This window comes from Castanea sativa, chromosome 5, assembly GCF_040712315.1.
Source record: "Castanea sativa cultivar Marrone di Chiusa Pesio chromosome 5, ASM4071231v1".
Lineage (NCBI taxonomy): Eukaryota > Viridiplantae > Streptophyta > Magnoliopsida > Fagales > Fagaceae > Castanea > Castanea sativa.
In genome coordinates this window covers 22,335,845-22,352,072 of record NC_134017.1, presented here as the reverse complement: position 1 = coordinate 22,352,072, position 16,228 = coordinate 22,335,845, and the positions used below count along the sequence as shown (strand labels likewise).

The 16,228-nt window shown below is 33.1% G+C and overlaps 1 long non-coding RNA gene across 1 annotated transcript; it reads right to left on the bottom strand.

Moving 5' to 3' along the window:
* Positions 1-8,470: 8,470 nt before the first annotated feature.
* On the bottom strand, positions 8,471-10,743 carry LOC142633602 (uncharacterized). Its single transcript, XR_012843940.1, has 3 exons — positions 10,485-10,743; positions 9,579-9,670; positions 8,471-8,787 (listed from the first exon to the last, which is right to left on the bottom strand). It is a non-coding gene; the product is annotated as an uncharacterized LOC142633602 (long non-coding RNA).
* Positions 10,744-16,228: the final 5,485 nt, after the last annotated feature.

Sequence of the window (16,228 nt, the reverse complement as noted above, 5' to 3'; positions counted from 1 at the left end):
TTGTAACAGACTAACTTCTGTTGTTGGTTAGTGTTTTTATAATATATTATCCCTTTAACCAAAAAGAAAAAGAAAAAAGAAATGAAAACAACTAATTAAAACTAAACACATACTGTTTCTCAAAAAAAAAAAAAAAAAAACTAGTCACATACAAAAATATATGATATAGAATATAATAAGGTTGGATTCCAATTCATCAAGTTGAGAAAAATATAGTATTATATAAAATTATTTGCAAGGGGCAAAATGAACAATTCGGCCCAAGCTATATGAGAATGAGCTGGACCAGAGGCCTAATACAATTAATTTGTAGAGGCAGATTGTCAAGGTCAACATTTCAAGCCTTAGTAGCTTCATTTGGTAATTTAAAGAAAGAAAAATGGCAAAGATAATAGTCCTAGTAAAGAATAATAGCAAGAAAAATAGATATTCTTATTCAAGTTGTTCCTCCGGTTGGTCGAGGAGCAACAGTTCTCAGAATATACACTTCTCAATTACACAATTCTCAATTTCTCTCTCTTTTTCTATTTCTTCCACCTTTGATTTTCTTGTCACATTATTGACTTATTAATGCTACAGTTATTAATTAATAGTGTAGAGTATAGAATGGAGCAGAAAAAGTGAGACAGAAGATTTAGACTTCTATAATCTTACTTAATAAAATAAATGTTACTACATATTTTAAAATTTTAACCGTTAAATTGTATATTCTTTATATTTTTAACACACATGTCAAATGACAAAACATGTCCACAATTCTCTGGATACGAGCTTGGCATTTGTTGATCTAATTTGGTGCATGAATTGGTTCAAAAAGATACGGAATTTTTTTTTCCTGATGCATTAATATGGTTGCCTTTAAATTCAATTTTTAATTTGAATTAACGTTAAGTAAATTCTCTTTACTTTTTATTTTTTTATTAATGTAAATTTTAACCGCTTGGTCTGTTGGATAGTAAGGAATTAGATGACATGACCTCTTGTTAGATTATGTTTTAATATTTGCATTATTTGTAAATTTAACAGCCAAGCCTTATTCCTTAATTGATTAATACTTTCATAATGTTTTTAAGACATTAAGCGTTAAAATCATCTATCTCCTTTATAATTATTGAATTATCAATTAAAAAAAAATGTATATATATATATATACATATATATAATATGTATGGTGAATTGCAGTGTCGTCAAATTATTATAAGATAAATAAAATTCCTCAGGCTTTTCTTTCATCTAGAAAAATCAAAGCTGCAAAGACATTTTGCTGATAGTTTGAGCACAAATATTTGAAATTTTGAATATAGCAAGTTGGCATCTACAATTAATTATGTCGGTAATTTTCAGTTTTCCCACTGCAAATGAAGCCGTATCAAATATCATCATCCTCTTCAATGTGGTCATAGATGATCTAAACCCGTTTACAATTCTCTACAATTAGCATATGAATATTCCAGTTCTAGTTGCAAAAGGAAAAAAAAAAAACCAACCGAAAAAGAGTCTTTTTTTCTTTTTTCTTTTCTTTTTTTTAAGAAACTGGTGTGACTACTCTTTCCAAACGTGACTATAGTAGCACTTTAACCACTCTAAAACTAAAACTTCATAATCCATACTATAGTCGCTAATGAATTAGAAGAACAACGTGCAAATGGAGTGTATCAAATCCAAGTCCTGAGACATGGCTTTTATCACCAGGCTAACTAAACGTATTGTTTCAAAAGTGTCGCTATACTACAGAATGATACCGTTGACATTGAAATTTAAAATTTGTACGTTTGCTGATATTTGCGTACTAAACTTCGCGAAACTTTTTTCTCCTACAAGTTAGCATAATGAGCATCAATATAACGGTCAATACACGTATTTAAAATTTTGGTCCAAGCATAAAGAAGCCCACCATTAAAATCAAATGTTCATAATGATTTTGGCGTAAACTCTACGATGCAATGCAAAGAATGAAGTGAAAACGAAACTTCATGCTGCTTGCCAAGAAATAATTCCACTGCAAGAAACTCGTGATAGGAATTAGGAAGACCCATAAAATTGTGAGGAAGATTGACTTCAAAATCATAATCATTATAATAGAAGATGTATTCCGGAACAAATTGCAATGTTGTTGTGGGGGAAACTTGTAAACTTATTGAATTTCTGGGGAGGAGACTACGTGGGTCAAGTCGCGAGATAGAAAAATTGGTAAAAGCTATGAGTTTCCGTTTTCTTGGGTTCGGGTTCAGGTTCAGGGTCAAGTCACAAGCATGATAATTGACAAGCCACGAGTTTCCACTTTCCTGACCATCTGTTTTTTTTCGTAGATGATTCTTATTTTGTCATTAGTTTTTTTTTTTTTTTTTTGAAAAAAATTGACTATAAACTTAGTTGACTTATTAATGCTACCGTTATTAATTAATAGTAGTATTTAATTATTTACGTGAACACGTGGCAAGTTTTTATTGGTGGAGTATAGAGTGGAGCAGGAAAAGTGGGACAGAAGATTTGGACTCAGATTATAGTATTAGGTTATAACTAATTTAATGAGTCCAAATCTTCTGTCCCACTTTTCCTGCTCCACTCTATACTCCACCAATAAAAACTTGCCACGTGTTCACCTAATTAATTAAATACTATCATTATTAACTTATTAATGCTACCGTTATTAATTAATAGTAGTATTTAATTAATTAGGTAAACACATGGTAAATTTTTATTAGTGGAGTATAGAGTGGAGCAGAAAAAGTGGGACAGAAGATTTAAACTTCTAATTTTATAGTTAAATTTTAGGCGAAACTACAATATTGGTCCCTCAAGTTTACCCTATGTGCGCAATTGGTCCCTTAAGTTTCAACGGAGCACAATTAGTCCCTCAAGTTTATAAAATGAGTTGTATTAGTCTTTTTACTAACTGCCGTTAGTGATGTTACTTACGTGGCTAATGGAACAATGACTTGGCATTTTTTAAATGACATGGCATTTTTTAAATTACAAAATTACAATAACTAATTTCCACGTCAGATTTTAATGACCCGGTTGTAACAACACTTAAATTATAACCCGGCTACAATGTTTTTTTTTTTTAACCCGGTTACAAATTAAACTAAACCTACTTATCAAAACAAAACAAAAAAAAGCTAAACCCATTTATCATCTAACGCACGACGGCGCCAGGGAGAGAAAGGGGAAGGAGAGCTTGCCGTGACGCCGCTGCCAGTGGAGACCCAAGCCCTAGCCACCGCCGGCGACAGCCCAAGCCCTAGTCGCCGCCGGCAACAGCCCAAGCCCTAGTCGCCGCCGGCAACAGCCCTTGACCCGCGTCCCTGTTTCTCTCGCACAACCACTGACCCGCCTCCCTCCTCTCATCTCAGGTATTGCACTCTTTTTCCTATGGAATTTCACCTCAATTTAGATCGATTAAAGTCAAAACAAATGCTCAAAGGTTTAGAATAGTTACCCATTAAAAAAAAAAAAAAAAAAAAATCAGCTGCGGAATAGTTAAAATTGTTTGTGTGATATGTTGGTAGTTTGTTCTGTTTTGCGTTCCACTGAATACAACCACAGTTTGATCTTACAAACAATGAGTTTTATTATTTCCATGCATTTTGGGCTGACTGGGTTCCTATTTTTGTAATTAGAGATGCATATTTCAGTTTGTTTTTGTAATTAGAGATGCATTGTTAATGCTCTTGATCGTTCTTATAGTTTCTTCAAGCACCCAAGTGCCCATTGAGAACGTTGAAAGTAATGAAGCTACAAACTGTGCCAAATTGCCCATTGAGATCGTTCTTATGTTTAATCCCCTCTTTGATGTTACTAAATAACATTTGTAGATTAATCCTCTTATGTTTCTTTTCTTTTAGTATGTGTTTATTTCATTTTTAAATTTTTTAAATTTTTTTTGTATTTTTTTTTTTAATCTTGGTTTGGCTGCATAAGGCCTGTTCCTTATGTTATCTCTGGCGCTGTTTCTTTGATTCAGGAGTTGAATGAATCTGTGCTTTCATTCCATAAGTCTTCAATTGAAAGTTTTCGAAGGCCTTAGACACTGCTTCCACCTGTAAGTAGCATTTGCATATAATTCATGGTCATAAAGAAATATCCTAACCATATAGTGGTGGACCCTTTGTGTCTTTTAGTGAGTTAGTGATACACAAGGAGGACCACATATTGTTTATTATTTAAATTCTGTTACGTTCATGCATAGTATTAGATATAATTCCTTGCTTGTCAAATAATTCAGCCATTTGTCAAATAGTTCATTCTTAAAATTGTATAATAACTTTTAAAAAAATAATACTAATTTAGCCCTTTACAATGTCACTTTTTAACAGTAAATTCCTTGCTCTTGTTGTAGGGATGGACGACTTTGACTTCACAATCGCTCTTTATTATTGGGGAAAGATTAGGAATAATCCATATAGATACGAAGGAGGGGAGGTAAAGATATACGAAGACAATAATTCTGATGAAATGTCACTTGTTGAGATATGGAATAAGGCCAAAAAATTTGGATATGATGAAAATGATGTATTTATGTACAGAGTGCCTACTATGCCATTTGTAGGTGGTTTAAAACCTTTGGAGAATGATGTTGATGTAATGAACATGGTGAAGTGTATTAGAGGTTATAATGAAGTGGAAGTTTATGTTATGTTCTTAGAAGATTATGAGAATGCTATTGGTAATGAGGGAGATGGGGGAGGTGGTGATAATGAGGATAATTTTAATGAGGGAGATAAAGTAGATGGGGCTGTTAGTGAAGAGGATAGTGCTCATAGGGTTCATTTTGGATGTAGTGAAAGTGATGACGATGATATGTTTGCACAGTATATTAGCAGTGATGAAATAGCTTCCAAAGTAAAAGGCTTACCTGATGAGACCTTGTGTCTTAGAAAAGAAAAGCAGGTGAAACTCAAAGAGGGGAGAAAGGGAAAGGCTAGTGCATGTGGGGTTAGTCCTAGTAGGGTTGATGGTAGTGGGGTTGATCCTAATGGTGTTGGTCAGAGTGAGGCTGGTGCAAGTGGTGTTGGTCCTACTAGGATTGATGCAAGAGGTGTTGATCCTACATGGGTTGATGCAAGTGGGGTTAATCCTAGTGCAAGTGTGCTTGTTGCATTTGGAGCTGATAGGGATGAAGATAAGTGGGAGTCAGAGACGTCTGCGAGTTTAGTTAGTTCATCTGATGATGAAAATAGGCATAAGTATCCTCAATACCATCCACCAGAATCCTTCTCTGAGGTGCACTTTGAACTTGAGATGCAATTTGCCACCAAAAAGGATGTTATGGATGCTATCAAACTCTACTCTATTTTCAAAGGGGTTCCAGTAAAGTTTAAAAAGAATGACAAAGTAAGGGTAAGAGTAAAATGCACAGATAGATGTCCTTTTGAGTTGTACTGTGGAAAGATGAAAGATGAAGATACTTGGATAGTGAAGAAATTGAATCCGGAACATAATTGTGGGAGGCGATTGAGGAATAGATTTGCATCTTCAAATTGGCTTGGGAAGCATTTGGTGGATGATGTGAGGAATGACCCAAATGTGAAGATGTCTGTTATTAAAGACCGAGTTGCAAATAAGTTTAAGGTTCATATTAGTAGGTATCAAGCATCTAGAGCAAAAGGTAGGGCTAAAGAATTAGTGCATGGAACTTTTACAGAACAATATGCTCAGTTGGGGGATTACTGTGAAGAATTGTTGAGAAGCAACCCTGGGTCTACTACACTAATCTCTACCAATAGACCTCAACCACACTTGCAACCAAAATTTGAGAGATTATATGTATGTTTGGATGCTTGTAAAAGAGGGTTTCTAGCTGCCTGTAGGCCTTTTATTGGTGTTGATGGATGTCATTTGAAGGGTGAATATCCAGGACAGATCTTGACAGCGGTTGGCAAGGATGGCAATAATGGTGTTTATCCAATTGCATTTGCCGTGGTTGAGGCAGAAACAAAGGACTCGTGGACATGGTTCATGAAAAGGTTGCTTGATGATATTGGAAGTTTAAGAGATGAAGGGTGGACCTTCATGTCTGACCAGCAAAAGGTAAATTGAACTTTCATTTTATTTTATTCTTTAAATTTGGATGATGGACCTTGCTATAAATTCACACCAAATTAATAATATTCTAATACATCCAATAATTTTGTATTTTATGTCTTCTTTGTAGGGATTAACACAAATGTTTGATGAGCTCATGCCAGGTGTGGACCATCGATTTTGTGTTCGACATCTATATAATAACTTTAGTAAGGATCATAAAGGTAAGCTACTAAAGGATCGCATGTGGGCAGCAGCTAGGGCCACTAACATGTCTGAGTTTCAGTTTGAAATGGGGAAGATCAAGAAATTAAACATAAAGGCATGGGAATGGTTGGTAGGAAAGGAACCTAGGTTTTGGACAAGAGCAGCTTTTAGAAGGTATCCCAGGTGTGATGCACTAACCAACAATGGATGTGAAAATTTTAATTCTCAAATATTGGAGTTTAGGGATAAACCAATAATCACTATGTTGGAGGAGATTAGATTGCATCTGATGGCTTATTATATTAAGAAGAAGGAGAAAATTGCAAGGTATCATGGACCTATATGTCCTACAATCCAGAACAAGTTAGAGATTGAAAAAATTAATAGTACAAATTGGGTTCCAGTTTGGTGTGGGGATAGCAATGAATCAAAGTTTGAAGTATCAAAATTGCCTGACAAGTATGTAGTTGACATAAAGCAGCGTACATGCTCATGTGGATCATGGGACCTAACTGGGATTCCTTGTGCACATTCTATAGCTGCATTGGGATATATGGGTCACACAATTGAAGATTATGTGCATCATTGCTATAGTATGGAGTCCTTAACCCAGACTTATGGGTCATGTATCTACCCTATTAATGGTCATAAGTTGTGGCCACAAAGTAATAGAGAGACCATACTCCCTCCTAAAAAAGTAAGACAAGGGGGTAGACCTAAAAAGAAGAGGAAGAAGGAACTTGGTGAGCTAAACAATCCATATAAGATGAAGAGGAGAATTGGCCATGTTAAATGTAGCCAATGTGGAACAGTAGGCCATAACAAAAGGAGGTGCAATCCCGCTACTCAAGCTAGCAAACAACTGCAAGTAAGGCTTGTCATAGTTAGATTTCTTTTTTCTTTTTTTTTTCCCCCTTGTTGATAATGCACTACTAAGTTGTGATGTACCATTTATAGATGAGAGAGCCAAATGTAACAACACAGTGTTTGGAAAACCAAGAACATGGGACATCTTCAAGCCATGTAGAACCTACTAATGGGGCAGCACCTCCATCGCAACCAAGCCATGGAGCATATGCAAGCCAGCACAGTCAAAAAATACCTGTGAGTGATTGCAAGTACATATTTATATTTGTTAGTCTTATATGAACAAATCACAGATTTATAGTTAATGTACTGAAATAAAGCTATAATGCATTATCAGGTTAGGAAAAGAAATGTCATAGCACAAAGTCAGCCAACACCCCAATGTGAAGGCGTACATCGAAGTCAACCAGCATCTCAGGTTATTATTATTACATTTATTTGTTACAAAAAAAAAATTGCCTATGTTGTTTCTTTATGGTAAATATCATTGTACACCTTATCAGGTTGGACCCAACGAAGTTACAAGAAGTTACAATTTTGGAGTATCAGTAGAGACAATGGCTACTGCAAGTGAGACATCCAGAAGAATTACAAAATTTTATAAGAATGCACAACTGCAAAAGTGAATAGTGAACGACATTTGTTGTGGTTAAATCTGCAAACGTGAAGGTGCTAATGGAGATAAATGTGTATTTTGAAGTGGACGGAACACTTAGATATTTTTTTGTTATTATTTGAAATAGTTCAAGGATTACTACTATTTGGAACAATTTGAAGCATAGGTTATTTAATGTTACTATTTTGAACATGTTAATTGGTGCAATTTAATATGATGTTTATTAGAAACCTTGTCAAATTATGCAGTTAGCTAGTCTTTCATTTAAAATTGATCAATTGTTTAGAGATATTGTTATGCCCTGGAATGGTTTAATTTGCAAGGCTCTTGTATGGAAGAGCTTATTGGACAAGACTGTGGCAATCAAATTTCAAACATACCAAATCCAATTTGGTACAAATTGCAGTGAAATCACTATTGTCTTAATTGAGATTCATACTTTGATGGTCTCATATTTCAAAGAAGGCAGGAGTTTTTATTAAACTTTGCTTTAATCAACAAATTTGGGGTTTTACACGTACCTCTATTTTAGAGTTTCACAATTCTCTTAGTTTTATTGTGTAATTTTTCTTAATCATGTGTTCATCATTGTGAACATAACGTGTTTCTATTTCAATAAAGAAATTCTACTTATAAAAATAAAATAAAATAAACAAATTATAAGTAGACAAATGGGACTTATAAATCCCAAATTATTAAAGTTCAAACCATATGCCAGGAGAAATTGAGATATCATGTTAAACTAACTCAGGATAACATAAGTGAGGGAACTACATATAACTCAATTTCTTTACCATCCAAATCAAGTACTAGTGTTACAGCTTTATTGTTCTGAGTTTCCTTTGGCAAAATAGTTGCCAGAAAGTTTGACACCACATCTGATAATTCTTGTAAATTTTTTATGAAAATTTGCGGATCAAAGCACTCTGCCTCATTGACGGGTAAGCTAGCAACAATCATGTCAGATATATAAAAATCTGATACATCGCAAGTTTGATAATCAGATGAGCTTCTATTATCATCATTGTCATTAGCTCCCAACCTTGGCATGTCAGGATCATTGTTATTCCCTAAAGCAATTTACAAAAAAGGTCAAGTATCAGATACAATCTCTTCAAAAACACATGTAAAAGTTGCTAACTTGACATGGTAAAAGTATGTAAACAGGAGCTAAAATGCATATCTTTTATGATATCTTTATCACATTCTATTTGGAGTTCATGTTCCAGACAAACCATATTTACAGCTGCAACAATATTGTTCCAGGCAAAGCATGTTCCTGGCAAGTTAGGGTTCATGTTCCAGATGAAGAAGCTTGGAATTCATGTTCTTATTACTTCTAGCAGTCGACAGTAGTGAAAAATACAATAATTTCTTTTATACTTAGTTAGGGTTTTGAAAAGCTGCAAAATATGCATGACCCAGTTTCCATGCCTTCAAACAAACAACATTATTGAAGAATCAGATTTTCTATTACCCCATTTAAGAAGAAAGAATTCTCCTGAATTAACAAAATATAAATGCAAAACCTAGCCTTCAGTGACTAGAAATTGGGAGACTTGGTCCACATGAATGAAGCAAATGTATGGAAATATAGGCAGGTAAAAGAACATTCCACCATTGTTTAATTCCTATCTTTTTTCTTTTTGTTTTCTTTTTTACTCTCAGCATACCATATTGATTTGTAAAGTTGTCTTCAAAATAAACAAATAAGTGTCTAATAAAAAGTAATTGTTGTTCTTCAACTTTGGTTGGGGTTTCAGAAGCACATCTAGAAGTCTTTCATGACCATTCCCACCTATAGAGAACATAAAATATAGTAGATTGATTTAGTTCCAACTAACAGAGTCGCAAGTCAGACCTGTATCACCATCAGCTTTTAGTTCAGTACCATTTTCAATGGGCTCCAAAGCAGGAGAAAATTGTCTCTAAGTTTGAATTGTGAGTAGATTCCTGAAAATTAATGAACCACCATTGTTGATACCTTACCACCAAAACAGATTAAAGAAGTATAGAACACAATATGATCATGATATAGAAGCAGTACATGGAGGACAAAATTCATAACTAAAACTTAAAATAAGGACACATATGCTATCTTTTTGGCAAGTACATATACGTATATGCTCTCTTTGTTATCTGAATAACTATATACATACAAAATAGCACAATAGAATTTCCAGTCATTTTCAAAATGTCTTTAACAACAAAAGGTAACCTACAATACTCGCAAGGAGGTCTGGGGAGAGGTAAGAAATGCTCGCCTCCTTGCCATTCACACCTCATATCTAACAAGAACTTCCATGTTTTCCAATGAAAATAACTTCTCCACACTTGTGGCCTCCGCTTAATATATCATATGTTTTTAACAGAGAATAGGCGAGGAGCAAGCTCAAATAGATATTATTAAATCCACTAGATGTCAAAAATATTTACTTATTCCCCACGCTGCCCTCTTTCTCAAATTTTTACTTATAGGGAAAAAAAATATATATATATATATATATTTACTTATTAAAAAAATCCTAGATAAATAGTTGCAATCAACTATATATCTATAAACCCATCACAGCTTCCACATGCACCTTGTGTGCTCCATATGGGTCAACTTCATGTGTTTGTTTTGAAAGGGTCACAATACAAAGCAAAATCATCTTTGGTCAGAACAATTAATGTATCTCAACCAGATTTGATAACTACTATAAGGGTATCCCAAAATGACAAATTAAAGAAATAACAGTCTGGTTTTTGCAAATAAAAATTTTACCATTCTTTCAATGGTTGCAGAATCTACAAAGAATGATGGCTGTTTCTGAAACTGAGAAGTTTCTTCGTTAGGCAATTTGGCACAGTCTGTAGCTTCATTACTTTCAACGTTCTCAATGGGCACTTGGGTGCTTGAAGAAACTATAAGAATGATTAGGAGCATTAACAATGCATCTCTAATTCCAAAAACAAACTGAAATATGCATCTCTAATTACAAAAATAGGAACCCAGTCAGCCCAAAATGCATGGAAATAATAAAACTCATTATTTGTAAGATCAAACTGTGGTTGTATTCAGTGGAACGCAAAACAGAACAAACTACCAACATATCACACAAGCAATTTTAACTATTCCGCAGCTGATTTTTTTTTTTTTATGGGTAACTATTCTAAATCTTTGAGCATTTGTTTTGACTTTAATCAATCTAAATTGAGGTGAGATTCCACAGGAAAAAGAGTGCAATACCTAAGATGGGAGGAGGGAGGCGGGTCAGTGGTTGTGCGATAGAAACAGGGATGCAGGTCAAGGGCTGTCGCCGGCGGCGACTAGGGCTTGGGATGTCGCCAGCGGTGGCTAGGGCTTGGGTCTCCACCGGCGGCAGTGTCACGGCAGGCTCTCCTTCCCCTTTCTCTCCCCGGCGCCGTCGTGCGTTAGATGATAAATGGGTTTAGCTTTTTTGTTTTTGTTTTGATAAGTAGGTTTAGTTTAATTTGTAACCGGGTAAAAAAAAAAAATTGTAGCCGGGTTATAATTTAAGTGTTGTTACAACCGGGTCATTATTAAAATCTAATGTGGAAATTAGTTATTGTAATTTTGTAATTTAAAAAATGCCATGTCATTTAAAAAATGCCAAGTCATTATTCTGTTAGCCACATAAGTAACATCACTAACGGCAGTTAGTAAAAGGACTAATACAACTCATTTTATAAACTTGAGGGACTAATTATGCTCTGTTGAAACTTAAGGGACCAATTGCGCACACAGGGTAAACTTAAGGGACCAATATTGTAGTTTCGCCTAAATTTTATGTGTATATATATAAACCCTATGGCATAAATTTGGGCGGCAATGCAAATTTTCCTGGAAAAAAGGGAGAAAGAAAATTGGGCGGCATCACCTGTTTTGGTAGCTTCTTGTGCAGTATTGACAAAACTTATGTCAATTTGAACTTAAAGCGATTCCTATATTTATAATATGATGATTTGATGATATATTATGTGCGGATTCTGCGGAATGCACAAATAGAGCCGTGCATAGGTACGACAAAGTCTCTACATTATTATTTACATAAAATTTGAGAACTTATAAAGTAACCTAGTCTATGTCATCAACTTTAATTTTTAAAAAAAAACTTTAATTATTTATTAGTATACAAAAATTAATGCTCATCCAAATCAAGAGAAGCCAGGTTAGCCATTTCGAAAGGCAAATAAAGTAAATGTAGACCATCTATTGTGATGGCGTCACTTGCCGGCTTATTATAACTTTATAAGCCATGTTGCCTTATTTTTTTCTAATCGGACAAATTTTAAAAAAATGATAATGACCCAAAATTAAAATCTAGAACCATATCAACATCAATATTAGAGGGGATTTTTGGTCTTAAACTAGACAAATTGCCCTTTAAATCTTATAGGGGTGATTCAAACAACAGTTCTTTTATGGCTTGAGTTATGTCAGGCACATAACAAAAATTTGCAATAATTTTACAACATTTTTAAATTAGAATAAAAGAAATCTTAAATTGTACATTGCGGTATGCCCATGTGTGAAGTTGTAGGTTAATTTATGAATATTGTGAACTGTTGTTTTGTTCATAACTCACACCATTTGTCATAATTTTTGCCATTTTTATGACGTGTGTGATCTTAATTAGTGAACTTATCACTTTCACCTGGTCTCCCACTCATAGTCGCACATATCATGACTCCAAAGACTTTATCTTCAAATTATCTCTAGAATCTCAAAGTTTTAGATTCAACTCTATATTTTTCATAAGGTCCCAAATCAACATTTTGTTTATTTTTTCTAATGTCAACATGACGTATTTTTTAATTTGAAATCTAGTAAAACAATGTCGTCGTTATTTGTTGTTATTATTATTATTATTATTATTATTTACTAATTCGATGGTTTTTTTTAGTAAGGGATATTTAAAACTTCGCTGTTTCTGTTGGAAATACTAAGAAGTATCAGTTGATCAATTACAAATCTTTTAGTAGTAAATGATGTTGATTTTATTTTTATTTTTAAATCAATGAGGTTACATATGTGTCAATGTGAAACCTTTTGAAAATTATAGAGTTTAATTTAAAACCTTTAACTTTTAAATTGAAATCACCCCATAAATTGTAAGGTATAAAATAAGAATGATAAATATGCCTTAATGCTTACTTGGTGCACTTAATTGAGGCTCAAAAGAGGCTCTAAGTTGAGATGGGCGTCATTGCAAAGTTATTGATATCATACTGTAGTGGTTTGTACAACTGAAATGGTGCGTATAACCAGCCACAAATCCTTGATAATGACATCATGGCCTTTGATAGGAATTACAATGGGGGGTTTGGTCTTGTTATTATGATTCAATTGGAATAAAGATAGGGTAAGGAAAGAGAACTAGAGTTTAGGCGAGTCTTGGGTTGGGTATGTGAGAAAGGATGTGAGTACTTGTTGATGCGTAGGCTAAGAGGATGAGTTTAGGCCATGGATTTGAGAACGAAATCTTGAATGTAATCAATGGTGGAATGAAAATGTCTGAATTCATTGAAATTCACTTTCTTCAAGTGAGACTATATGACTATATCTAGGGAATCTCTAACTCCAAATAAGACTAAAATAGTCTAAGCAAGAAAATGAAGAATCTTTGTTCAATGAGAGTTAAAAACCATTTTTATTCAACCATAACTCTAATCTAATTAGCCCACCACATGATTAGCTTATTAATATCTCCATGTGCTACTAGTAATTCAACATGCTTTTAAGACTTACACATATGATTAATGTGCCAAGGTTCTAACTAACTCACTCTAGTTTATCTATTAGTAACTAAGTTCTAATTAACTATCAATGAGAGTTAAAAACCATTTTTATACAACCATAACTGTAATCTAATTAGCCCACAAGGCTCCACGTGATTAGCTTATTAATATCCCCATGTGCTACTAGTAATTCAACATGCTTTTAAGAATTACACATATGATTAATGTGCCAAGGTTCTAACTAACTCACTCTAGTTTATCTATTAGTAACTAAGTTCTAATTAACTATCCTAATTAATCAAGTTCAACCTTTGAAATCTCGTCCCTTTGAGCTCTTGATTGTCATCTTAGGGTTGCCACGCAAAAGTCAGGTCAATTTGAGCAAGGAGTACTGCTGATCAACATTTCCATTTTTGTAAGGGAATACGGCAAATTTTGCTATACTCATGCGTTCGTATCAATTTTGGGATAAAGAATTTCTAATAAACGCCAAAATCATTTTTGAAAAAAAAAAAAAAAAGACAAAAAAGGAAGAACCCTAGTTACAAATACCATATTGTTCTAGCTCAAAAATTTTCGTAACAATTGGTTTATCCGGTATACTTAGCCCCTTGAGATGTATCAATTTAAATGTTGGTCTTGACTATTTCGATTGGTTATACACTTTTTTAGCGATTTGTGATCATCCCCAGTGAGATTGCTAAATTGACAAAAGAGTCAATTTAACAACTCTTCAAAACTGTAGCTACAGCAAAGCAGCTAAAGTTAAAAAAATTTAACTTTGAGCTCATTTCAACTTTAGCTACAGTGAGCTGCTATAAAGCTTGTAGCTCAAAACTTAAAACAAAAAATAATATTTTAATATAGAGTGTTAAAAAAAAAAATATTTTAATATATTAATAGTTGTGGTGGTTGGTTATTGTGTTAGATATATTATTTTATTGTGTTGTTTATATTATTTTAATATGTTGAATGTTAATATAAAACCTTTACTGTAGGGTGTATTATAAAGTGAGTTGTTAAAATAGATAAAGTATGTTTTTAGTTGTTAAAAGCTAAATATTTTAGATGATTTACTGTGAATGCTCTCAAACATGGGAAAACAATTTCTTATTGTAGTAAGGTTGTTAAAATTTTTAACTAGGCCACCATTGATGTAACATATATTTTGTTGTTTGTGGTACTAAAATAGCAATTTAACTTTTTAGCATCACCAATACTAAAGCTCTAAACTTGTTTTTGTAATGATTAAATTAAGGTGAGCACTTATTATAGAAATTCAAGCCAAGATTCTCCATATAAAGATAAGGTGGGGTGCATATTATAAACAACTAATGGGAATTCGAGCCTAAATTCTCCATATAAAGATAATTGAATAATGTCATTAAGGCACAAAAAGGTGTGACTTACTTTCAGTATTTTTTTAATTGAAATCTCCTTTTATTTTAATGAGAGACTGCTATGTACGTTACCTACTAACTAAATAAAATGTAGAGATTAAAACCAACTATTGCTTGCTATTGTATATTTAAAATAAAAGGACATGTTCAATTAAAAAAGTATTAGAGGTAAGCCAAACCCGGGTTCACTTGTTAAATATTTTAAAAATAGCAATTTAACTTTTTAGCACTATCAATACTAATACTCTAAACTTGTTTTTATAATGGTTAAAACCGTTAAATTAAGGTGGGGCTGCTTATTATAAGCAGTAGAGGGGAATTCCAACCTAGATTCTCCATGTAAAGAGAATCGAATAATGTTATAAAGGCGCAAAACCTGTGGTCACTTGTTGAATATTTTAATTTGTTATAAAATGTAATGTAAACTACGTGAGATCCATTAGAATTGACAACAACCGTCTATCAAAATTTATCCGTTATGTAATTACTTACTAAACATATATAGGGAAAAGCCTCATGTGTCAGTTAAGTAGGGTATTCAGAGATATCTTAAACACGTTGTTAGACAAATCCTCCCAACTCTACCCAAAAAGAAAAAGAGGATGGAAAAGAAAAAAATTACTAGATAATCTAAACTTTGGGTTGCACTTACATAATATTATGTCATTTTTTTCCCTGAAATAAAAATTTATGGAAACAAATAAAAGGAAAATGTAAAATACACCTAACACGTAAAGACTACTTAGACTAGAGATGTAAATAACCAACCAGGCTAGTTGTGCTTACTAGCCCATTGAGCAAATGAGTTTTTATTTAGGGTTATGTTAATGGGTGCTCTTAGAGCAATGATTAACAACCTATTTTGGAAAAGTTTTTACACTACTTTTATGGGGAAAAGAAAAAAATTATCAAAACATTAATTTTTTTTCTTTTTCACATAAAAACTTTCTTAAAACGGTTTATTAACAATTGTCCTAAGAACTTTTTTTAACATTACTCTTTTATTTATTATCCTAGCATTCGCATCATACGATGTAAAATAATATAAATGTCAAAATTTGCCCAATCAATCACAAAAAAACACGCATACTGAGTTATGTCTTGTGCAAAATGCACTTTTGTTATAGTATTTGTGCAAATATTTGCAAGCACTGTTGTTGTGCATTCTAGTTGTTTTTTTTTATGCGTTTCATGAGGATGATGGTTATGGTGTGTGAAGAGATGGAAACAATTTTAAAAAATCAAGAAAATTTGACATTTTAATAAATTAGAGTTTAGAATAGATAATACAATATTGATGTTTTGAAAAATAATTAGATAAAATATTTTTTAAAAAAAGTAAAATTTTATACTAAAATAGATATAA